Genomic DNA, 10,903 nt, shown 5'->3' with positions numbered 1-10,903 from the left:
TCAGGAAACGATTGAAAAGAACGAAAGTAAGTAGCGAACAAAGGTGCACTACACAGGTTATAACACAAAGAAACAAAGCTAGGCGCTGCACTCGGTTAACCCATTCAACGAGGCGTAGCATGAGCTTTAAAGCCGATTTCGATAAAGCGCGAGCAGTCGCTAAAGAAACAAAGGTACACTGCACTAGGTGAATGCTGCAGCTAGGCCAAGCGCAAGTCATAACTCCTCTAAAGCCGCACTGCACTAGGTCAACCCTGCAACGAGGCCTAGCGCGGGTTCTGATGTCTGGCGCCGATTTCGACAAAGAGAAGGAACACGGCCGCGAGACGTGATGCCCGCAATCTGCCAGGAAGCAATGAGGTGGCCCTGAAAAGGGCTGTTTGGAGGAGCTCTAAAACGTCAACCTACAGCGGCGTAGCGGCGCGGCCCAGCAGTGGTCCGTCTTTTGTCCTTCTGCTCCACGCCGACGACACCGGTGCACGACGTAGACCTCTCCTAGTCTTGCCCGCGAAGCCGAAGCGATCCCTAGTCCGTGGATTTTGACGAGGGCCGCGACGCTAATCTTAGACACCTGATCGATGCCCCGATCTCTCGCTACGCGGTAGCGGTCCGCGGCGAACAATGACAACCTCGGCTTCCGAGAAGCATCCAGGAAACGATGCTGCAAAAAAAAAAGTTTCGTTACAAGCGCCGCAATTCGGTGAGTCCTCAATGCGCGAGAAAACTTGCGAGAATAATGCAGTTGAGCACTTACCTCGGGGTTGAGAATGCGCAAGCCCGACAAGCGCGTCAACGTGGCTGTCAGACGGCGGTTTTCAAAGCGCGCCTTATGCGGATCCTTGTAGTGCCGCGGCAAAACTTTAAATACGAGCACAACACTAGTCACGTGCTCGTGCAGCAGCAGAACGAGGTCCTGTAGAGCCGCAAGCAAAAACTGCAGAAAAATTTCAGCTGGCTGTCGCCGACGAGCGCATCCGGCACGAACGCCATAGCTGTACACGCCTCGAAACTGGCGCGCCGAGGTTCACGAAACGAATGCCCGGTCACCACGCACGCGCGGCGCGGCGGGCGCACCTAGCGATTCCCCAGGTGCTCTAGGGACCGTTAACACGTTTAAACGTAGGGACCGTTAACAAGGGACCGGCCTAGAGAGGCGTGGTGACGCCACGTCCGGTTGAGAATGAGGGCGAAGCCAAAAAACGTCACGGAGGAGCGCATCCCATCGACCAATCAGCGTTTCTAGCCTACCTACTCGCAAACGCTTCCGAGAAAGGCGTGGTGACGCCACGTCCGGTTGAGAACGACGGCGAAGCCAAAAAACGTCACGGAGGAGCGCATCCCATCGACCAATCAGCGTTTCTAGCCTACCTACTCGCAAACGCTTCCGAGAAAGGCGTGGTGACGCCACGTCCGGTTGAGAACGACGGCGAAGTCAAAAAACGTCACGGAGAAGCGCATCCCATCGACCAATCAGCGTTTCCAGCCTACCTACCCGCCAAGCTACCCGCAAACGCTTCTCTTACCACTCTGGTGGCACACGCGTGGAACGATTTCTTGCGGAAATTGAATATGCACATTGCAGTTTTGCAGATTGTTTCCCACTGAGCTGCTTTCATGACCGTTTCTTTCTAAAAGGAACAAGAGATGATACTTTATTATATTTTATTACTTTAACACCAAAACCTGCAAAATTACTGCATTGCAAAATTAGAAGTTCCTTTGACCTGTCTCATAACCTGTCTGCTTGCCCCGTGTCAAATCGACAAAAACAGTGTCGTATTAACAAAGTAGCAATTTTGTTTGTGATACTTTAGCAATATCGAACTAGTATAGGTGGTGTCCAATCTTTCGGCGAGATGCGCATCTACCTTGAGATGCGTGTGTACGGCGCTCTGCTTGAACTGCAGATTTCCCAAGCTTAAATTCGCTCTTAATAAGTTAATACGCGCGAATGAAGTCGTAAAAAAGGTCAGCATGCTCTACGTGCATTATTATGCCCACGCTCGACGTTTCGTATTGGAATTAAGGGCGGAAAAGCGTTGTAAATGCGAACGTTTCGGCATGCGTCGTCTGTTCGCGCTGAAGTTTAGGACGCTTCATTCACTCGCTGAAAAGTCCGCTTCTTGTTACCGGTTATCAAATGGCTGCTACATAGTTCTCTAATATATATTAGAGTACATATTTCCTAGAGGTTTCGCGCTTCCAGGCGCCGAATATATGGACTACCAGCAACCGTAGCCTAGCATTACGCACGAGCGCACTGGTGCGCACATTGTATAGCAGGGTGCTACGACGGCAAAGAGCTTGAACCGTGCAAATCCGCGGAGGACTTTCAGTACTTTTTCTATACACGCCGCGGTGGCCTAGCGGTTAGGGCGCTCGGCTACTAAGTCGGAGGACCATATATCCGGGACGCGACGGCCGGGTTTCCGATGGAGGCGAAGCGCGAAAGGCGCCCGTGCGCTGCGCGATGTCAGCGCACGTTAAAGAACTCCCGACCCTCTACTACGGCGTCCCTGATTGCCCACGTGTCGCTCCTCCTCACGAAAGTCTGTGAACTTATCAATGTTTTACAACCTTAGCAAGGGGCACAATCTGTTTTATTGTCGGTTCCTGTACTTGTCAGCTTAATTGCTTTCGTTGGATATTTGCTGTGCTTTATGGAATAATTACTGCAGAAGCTGGCATTCTTAACACCTCTGTCATGTGATTTAATTTTAGTTGAGCTGTAATGCAAAAATGCAACTGTATTACAAATGTATTGAATTTTCAGCACTGCTGTAGTCTTTCTGCATGTACGAATTATGCCCAGACAAGCATGCACCAAGACTTTGTGGCTGAAAACCTCCACTTATGTGCGCCAAGAGCCCAGATGGGAAGTTATTCCAGCAGTGAGAGGCGTCCACTTACTGCAGCTTTGGTGGATGCACAAGAACTTTTCTCACAAACAAAATTAACTATGCATATGCACTGCAACTGCACTGCAATGCATTTCACACCCTGCATGGTAGTGTGGGACATTACAAGCCATTTACATTTAACTTGCACCTCTGAATGTTAAGAATTTTTGTACTCGATTTCCCGATGCTGGTTGCTGCCATTAGGTAGATGAAAAAAATGTACTGTAATGTGGGGACTCGCACAGGTAGTGTGGACGGCCACAGTCCTTGTCCCAGCAGTGCTTCTCAGCAGGCCGGCGTTCGCAAGCGCGCACCCGAGCTTCGTCAGCTTCGTCTTCTATCTTCTTCGTCTCCTTCGTCGGCGCTAGCCGCTGGGGCAGCAAACCCCAACTCTCGTACTTACAATACCCCCGGGATGAAAAGGCGCCATCCTGGCGGCCTAAGGGCACGAGACGAGAGCTGGGTCGTAGTAAGGCTTCAGGCGGTCTAAGTGCACAATTTCACGGCCGCGGCGGCGATGGTCAGACGAAGGCGAGATGGGCTCCACGAGATAGTTAACCGGCGATGTCTGCTGAACAACGCGATAGGGGCCCTGGTATTTGCTCAGCAGTTTTGTAGACTGTCCTGGGTTGGAGGAGGGTACCCAAAGCCAAACCAAGGATTCAGGAAGATAGGGCGGCGGCAGACCGGAAGAAGCGGCGCGGGTGCTTTTCTGACGGTGCTGGTCGTGTGAAGTAAAAGAACGGGCGAGTTGGCGGCATTCTTCGGCATGCGCAGCGGCCTGAGAAACGGTTGTAAATTCGGACGAATCGGGGCGGTAAGGAAGTACGGTGTCCATGATGGAGGAAGGCTCGCGTCCGTACAGAAGAAAATACGGGGAAAAACCAGTAGTGGCTTGCGTTGCAGAGTTGTAGGCGTATGTAACGAAAGGTAGAATGCGGTCCCAGTCTGAGTGATCGGCAGAAATGTACTTGGCCATCATGTCGCCGAGGGTCCGGTTAAAGCGCTCGGTCATGCCGTTCGTCTGCGGATGGTACGAAGACGTCGTGCGGTGAACGATATGACACTCCCGAAGGAGGGCTTCCACGACGCCGGACAAGAAGACGCGACCCCGGTCGCTGAGCAATTCCTGAGGCGCACCGTGACGAAGAATGATGTGCTGAAGTATGAAACCGGCTACGTCAGAGGCAGTCGCAGCTGGCAACGGGGCAGTTTCGGCATAGCGCGTGAGATGATCAATGGCGACGATGATCCAGCGGTGCCCGGCGGCAGTGATGGGAAGAGGGCCATAGAGGTCAATTCCAACACGGTCGAATGGCCGGGCGGGACACGGTAAAGGTTGCAGAGGAGCAGGTGAGTGCGGTGGCGGGTTCTTGCGACGCTGGCATTCCAGGCAAGAGCGTACGTATTGGCGGACAAAACGGTACATGCCCCGCCAATAATACCGAAGGCGCAGGCGGGTAAAAGTTTTCAGCAGACCGGCATGAGCGCATTGCGGGTCGTCATGATAACTGGCACAAATGGCGGAGCGGAGATGCCTTGGAATCACGAGCAGCCATTTGCGACCATCGGGGAGGTAGTTCCGACGGTACAGCAGCTGGTCACGCACGACAAAGTGATGAGCCTGACGACGGAGTGCTCTAGAAGGGAGGTGCGCTGAGCGGTTGGCTAAGACATCCAGAAGAGAAGTAATGCAAGGATCCTTGCGCTGCTCAGAAGCCATATCAACGTTGTCAAGAGAAGGTGCGAGGCCGGAAATAGATGGCGGGTCAGGATCAGAGGTCAGAGGGGAGCGCGAGAGAGCGTCGGCATCGGAGTGTTTGCGACCGGAACGATAAATGACCCGAATGTCGTAATCTTGTAAACGCAGAGCCCAACGAGCGAGGCGGCCAGATGGATCTTTGAGTGAAGACAGCCAGCAAAGGGCGTGATGATCGGTAATAACATCGAACGGGCGCCCATATAGGTAAGGACGAAATTTTGTGATCGCCCAAATAATCGCCAAACATTCTTTCTCTGTGACAGAATAATTAGTCTCTGCTTTTGTGAGTGTACGGCTGGCGTAAGCAACGACGTACTCATTGAAACCAGGTTTTCGCTGGGCTAGAACGGCACCGAGACCAATGCCGCTGGCGTCCGTGTGGAGTTCTGTAGGCGCGGAAGGGTCGAAATGGCGCAAGATCGGAGGAGAAGTGAGAAGCTGGCGCAGCGTTGCAAAAGCTTCGTCGCATGCAGGGGACCAAGCCGACAAGTCGTGGCTACCAGCGAGAAGTTGCGTCAGCGGGGCGATAACGGCAGCAAAATTCTTGATGAACCGGCGAAAGTAGGAGCAAAGTCCAACAAAGCTTCTCAGTTCTTTCATGGACGCGGGCTTCGGGAAATCAGCAACTGCGCGGAGCTTGGCAGGGTCCGGGAGTACACCATCCTTGGAGACGACGTGGCCTAGAATAGTCAGCTGACGGGCGCCAAAACGACACTTTTTCAAGTTTAGCTGCAGGCCAGCGTCACTGAGACAGCGAAGAACACTCTCGAGGCGAAGAAGATGAGACGCAAAATTCTGAGAGAAGATGACAACGTCGTCCAAGTAGCAGAGGCATGTCTGCCATTTAAGGCCACGGAGGATGTTGTCCATCATACGCTCAAAAGTGGCAGGCGCGTTGCACAGACCGAAGGGCATCACATTAAATTCATACAGCCCATCAGGCGTGATGAAAGCTGTTTTCGGGCGATCGACGTCGGCCATCGGCACCTGCCAGTACCCAGAGCGCAGATCCAACGAAGAAAAGTATTCCGCTCCCTGCAGGCAATCCAGCGCGTCATCTATACGAGGCAGGGGGTAGACGTCCTTCCGAGTAATTTTGTTTAGCCGGCGGTAGTCGACGCAGAATCTAATGGAGCCGTCCTTTTTCTTGACGAGCACGACCGGAGAAGCCCACGCGCTGTGAGAGGGCTGGATCACGCCGCGATGTAGCATGTCGTTCACCTGGTCATCAATGATGCGGCGCTCGGCGGAGGAGACGCGGTAGGGGCGTTGGCGCAAGGGTCCATGGGTGCCAGTGTCGATATGGTGGCGAACCGCTGTTGCACGACCCAACGGTGCTTGAGGAGAGTCGAAGGATGCGCGGAAGCGCTGCAGCAAAGCGATGAGCTGGGCGCGTTGGTGAGATGGTAGAGCGGCATCGACAGAATGGGAAAACATATCCGTGGAGGACGGGTCGACGACGTCGGTGGGAGGAGTGAGGGCGTTGATGTCATGGGCGTCTGGGTCATCAAGGACAGGAGAAGCGTCGTCGAGATCGATCACATCAACCGTGCCAAGCGATTCTCCCCGAAGTAAAGTGGTGGAGAATGGCAACGGGTTTGCGACGTACTATCGCGCTCAATATGAGTTGCAACGCGCGGTCATCGACCAGGGCTCGCTCCGTGGTGTGCCTCCTCCAAACAGTCGCTCGGAATGCTGGGAGAAACTGCTGTTCTAGGAAACAACAGCACCCCCACTCAGGAAAAAGTTTCTCCCGGAATTCCGAGCGACTGTTTGGAGGAGGCACACCACGGAACGATCCCGGGTCGATGACCGCGCGTTGCAACTCATATTGAGCGCGATAGTACAGGGCGGCACAACCACCAGAAAGAGTGAGCACGGCATGAGGGAGCATGACAGATTTTCGGTGCGCACAAAGAGGAGAGGGTGAATAAAGGACAGTAGCGTCAGAGAGGGTAGCACAGGTCAGCGGCACGAAAACAGAAGAGAAAGCTGGTACGTCGACGTCGTCAGCGGCGAGAATAGGCGCGGCGGTAACAGGGGAGACGTCGACAAGAGCATCACACAGCGGCGACAAATCAATTTCAGCACGTGCACAGTCGATGATGGCGTGATGCGCGGACAGAAAGTCCCACCCGAGGATGATGTCATGCGAGGAGCGGGCGAGAACGAAGAACTCAATGGTGTATGAGAGGCCTTGGATGACGAGGCGGGCAGTGCACGCTGCGAGGGGGCGAATGGGGTCGGCACTGGCGGTGCGAAGCGAAAGGTCAGAAAGCGGCGTCATCACTTTTTTTAGTTTGCGGCACAAGTTGCGACTAATGATGGGCACGGCAGCACCAGTGTCAATAAGCGCGTCAACAGTAACACCTTCAACGATCACTTCAATAACATTCATGGGAGCGGTGATAGGGCTTGAGACAGTCGTTGACGGCGCAGTTCTTGCCTCCGGAACTGCGGCGCCTAGTTTTCCGTTTGGAGGGGTGGTGACCGGCGGCGCATCGGAGAGAGCGAACGGCGTCGAGGAGACGGCGACCGATGGCTTCGGGTGTAGGAGTCGGAGCGAGACGGAGAGGGATTCTGAGGAGGTAGAGGAGAAGTGACAGGGACGGAAGGCAACGGAACGTCGTACGTCGGTGGGCGCCCGTAGTCGTAAGGACGGGATCCGCGCGTGCGGCACCAGCGGGCCACATGACCAGCGAGACCGCAGGCATAGCAAATCGGGCGGTTATCTGGGGTGCGCCACGGATTCACAGGGCGGGGACCGGTGCGAGGCAGAGGATGGTGAGTTAGTGGCAGCGCAGGGGCGAGCTGCTGCTGAGGGTATACGTTGACAGGTGGCGCATAAGTAGGCATAACCGGCTGAGGTCGTGGCCGGGCGACTGCTTCAGCATATGTAAGCGGTGCAGTGACCAGAGGGGGTGGATTGGCAGGCGGCAGGACCTCAGCTACCTGCTCCTGGATGACACGCTGAATAGAAGGCGACAGCGATGGCGTTGGAGCGGGTTGGCAGGTAACCAGCGATAATTGACGAGCCACCTCCTCCCGCACAAACTGCTTGATGTGCTGAAGAAGTGACGGCTGATCGTGGGCAGGACTGCCTGCTGCCAAGCTCGAAATGCTGTCGTCCGAGCAAGTGGTACGGCGGGTGACATGTCGCTGTTTGCGGAGCTCGTCGTAGCTCTGACACAAAGACACCACGTCGGAGACGGTTTGGGGATCTTTAGACAACAACATTTGAAACGCATCGTCCTCAATCCCTTTCAGAATGTGTCGGATTTTGTCCGCCTCGCTCATAGATGGATTTAGCCGCTTACACAAATCAACGACGTCCTCCATATAGCTCGTGAAGTTCTCGCCGTTCTGCTGGGCACGACTGCGCAACCGTTGTTCAGCACGAAGTTTTCGGACAGCGGGGCGGCCGAACACGTCAGTCAGGCTGGTTTTTAGAGCCGCCCAGGTAGTAAAATCCGCTTCGTGGTTGCGGAACCACAAATTGGCGACATCGGTCAAGTAGAAGATGACATTCGTGAGCTTAACGACGTCATCCCATTTGTTGTAAGCACTCACGCGTTCGTAAGAGGCCAGCCAATCTTCTACATCGGTGTCGTCAGTACCGCTGAAGATCGCAGGGTCGCGCTGACGGACGGCACCGGAACAGATGACAGCGGTGGAGACAGGTTGGGCCGAAGTTTCAGATGTCGTGGTAGAGCTTGGTAGCCTGGGCATCGTGGCGTAGCTCCAGGAGAAGAGCAAGCAGCACCTCCACCAAGTGTAATGTGGGGACTCGCACAGGTAGTGTGGACGGCCACAGTCCTTGTCCCAGCAGTGCTTCTCAGCAGGCCGGCGTTCGCAAGCGCGCACCCGAGCTTCGTCAGCTTCGTCTTCTATCTTCTTCGTCTCCTTCGTCGGCGCTAGCCGCTGGGGCAGCAAACCCCAACTCTCGTGCTTACAGTACAAAAATAAATGCTTTGTTTTGTGTCATCTCTTGAACATTCACTAGCTTCAAGGATGCAAAATCAATGTTGCTTCCCACCAAGGCAGAGGAGAGCCTGTAGTCATTTTGCTGTAGTGTTAGCGGGCGCCATTTTGACGTGTTTTCTATTTGTTTCTGCGAGGACCGTCCGTCCCTTTTCTTTTTTTTTACGAGCGACGTGGTGCGTGTCTTACACCCCCGTGCGAGAGTCGGTGGGCGGCAGCTGCGGCGGTGCGCGCTGTGCCCCGAAGCAGCGTTCCCGTTTCGGAGGGGCGGTCGAGGCTCGGACGCTGGACCGCTCCCACTCCCCGGCGTTTCTTGGAAGAGAGGCTCTCGCACGTGTTCATCTTTTCTCTGTGTGTTTAAGTGTTTTCTGAGCGTATTTGTGTGTTTGTAACTGTGAGAGTGTCAACTTTGATACAGAGCAGATGCCCTTTGTGGGGCCCAGAAAGAGAGCGGGAAACGAGCGAGACGAGTTTTGTTCTTAGTGTGTGTCCGAGCGTGTGCGCGTGCGGTTCGTTGAGCGGAACGTTGTTCTTAGTGTGTGTATAAGTAGGCTTTGTACATTGTGTATATATTAAACTTGCATATTCTTAAGTGTAATTTATAGTCCATCTTTCTATCTACATATATAAATATTCCTTCATTGTATATTAGTTAGCCGAATAAGCTAACATACTTCAGAAGTGGGATTCTTCAACCTGCGCGGCATTATCCCCCTGCACGGCATTCTTCAACCTGCGCGGCATTATCCACCTGCACGACATTCTTCCACCTTCACGGGATCTTCAACCTTCAAGCCAACCTATGCAAGCGTGAAGAACGACGAGATCGACTACCCCCAAACTCGACGAGCGACGATGCTCCACGGAACAGCGGGACGTGAGTGTGCGAACTAAGCGAATTACCCCGAGCGGACTGATCACGTTCGTCGCCGAAATTGAACGATTTTAACTAGTGAACGAAATTTCTGTTTCAAGAATAACTGTGCAGACATTCCAATGTGTACCTAATTTTGTCGAACTGCCCAGTGTTTAAGTTGACGAGATACAATTGTGCGTAATCTTGCTTGTTACTTTGTGTTTCGCCTGTTTATGTTCGTTGTTGTTTTAAGATTAATTCTACTCGAGCTAGTGCCAATCGCCTCATTTTGTTGTGTGCTTAACGTGTGTTTTGAGAGTTTTCTGTTGTTTGAATCAGAGTGTGACGTATGTAAATTGCTGATTGTTGAACTGTAGTTAAAAGGAGAGGCATGGCTGAAGGAGAGAGTGCGCCTTCTATGGCAGATTTGTTAAAGATGGTGAATGAGAAGAATGACATTATCAATGAGCTTCTGCAGAAATTAAGCATACCACCTCAACCAACCGTCTCGACATTCCAGATAATGCCCGACATGAGCAAATCAATCAAAGACTTCTCCGCAGACAGAGACTCAGAATCTGCCAGCGATTGGCTCGAAATTCTAAATGGGACGGCGACTCTACACAACTGGCCTCCAGAATTTAAGCTCGAAACAGCTAAATCACATCTGTTTGGACCGGCATTAGACTGGTACCGAAGCCGTCGAGCGCGCATCAAGTCATGGAGGGAGTTCGAAGACCTATTCCGCCGGACCTTCATAAGCCAGTCGAGCGCGGCAGATCGATACCAGCGAATGAAGGAACGCGTGCAACAAAGAAATGAGAGCACGAGCGCGTATTTTCACGCTAAAGTACGTTTGTGCGCCGAGGCCCACCTGGACTTCAGTGAAACGCGTGAGCAGGTGTTGATTGGCCTGAGGTCGAGTCAGCTGTGCTCCATGCTCATGGGGCGCACACACGACGATGAGGACGACCTCATTCATGACATCCAAGATTATGAGAGAGTGGAAAAACAGAGACAGGAGCGACGCGTACATGAGATGGGGTTTGAGACGGGCGGCACACATCCCAAGCGTGTTGCAAGGCAAGGATACCCCGAAGTTCCAAAAGGGCCTACGATGAGGGACACGAGACCGCCCCTCCGAAATGACAAGGGAGAGCCCAAGTGTTACAACTGCAGCCGTTTTGGGCACATTTCCAGGGATTGTCCTGAGCCGAAGCGTGAGGTAACATGCTTACGCTGTGGGCAGACCGGGCACACCCAGAGGCACTGCGGGCAACAGATTACCGTAGTTGAGGAGCCCAGTACTGCACGGCGAGGGCTCCTGCTAAAACATGTGACCGTCAATGGGAAGGTGAAATTAATTGGGATGGTGGACACCGGCAGTTCAAGCTGCATAATGCG

General features: G+C 53.4%; 1 pseudogene; it reads right to left on the bottom strand.

Annotated features, from left to right (window-relative positions):
* Positions 1-243: 243 nt before the first annotated feature.
* On the bottom strand, positions 244-10,481 carry LOC149326067 (uncharacterized; annotated as a pseudogene).
* Between the last annotated feature and the right edge of the window lie 422 nt (positions 10,482-10,903).

This window comes from Amblyomma mixtum, chromosome 10 (assembly GCF_055824585.1).
Source record: "Amblyomma mixtum isolate Tamu chromosome 10, ASM5582458v1, whole genome shotgun sequence".
NCBI lineage: Eukaryota > Metazoa > Arthropoda > Arachnida > Ixodida > Ixodidae > Amblyomma > Amblyomma mixtum.
This window is presented reverse-complemented; position numbering and strand designations above follow the sequence as displayed.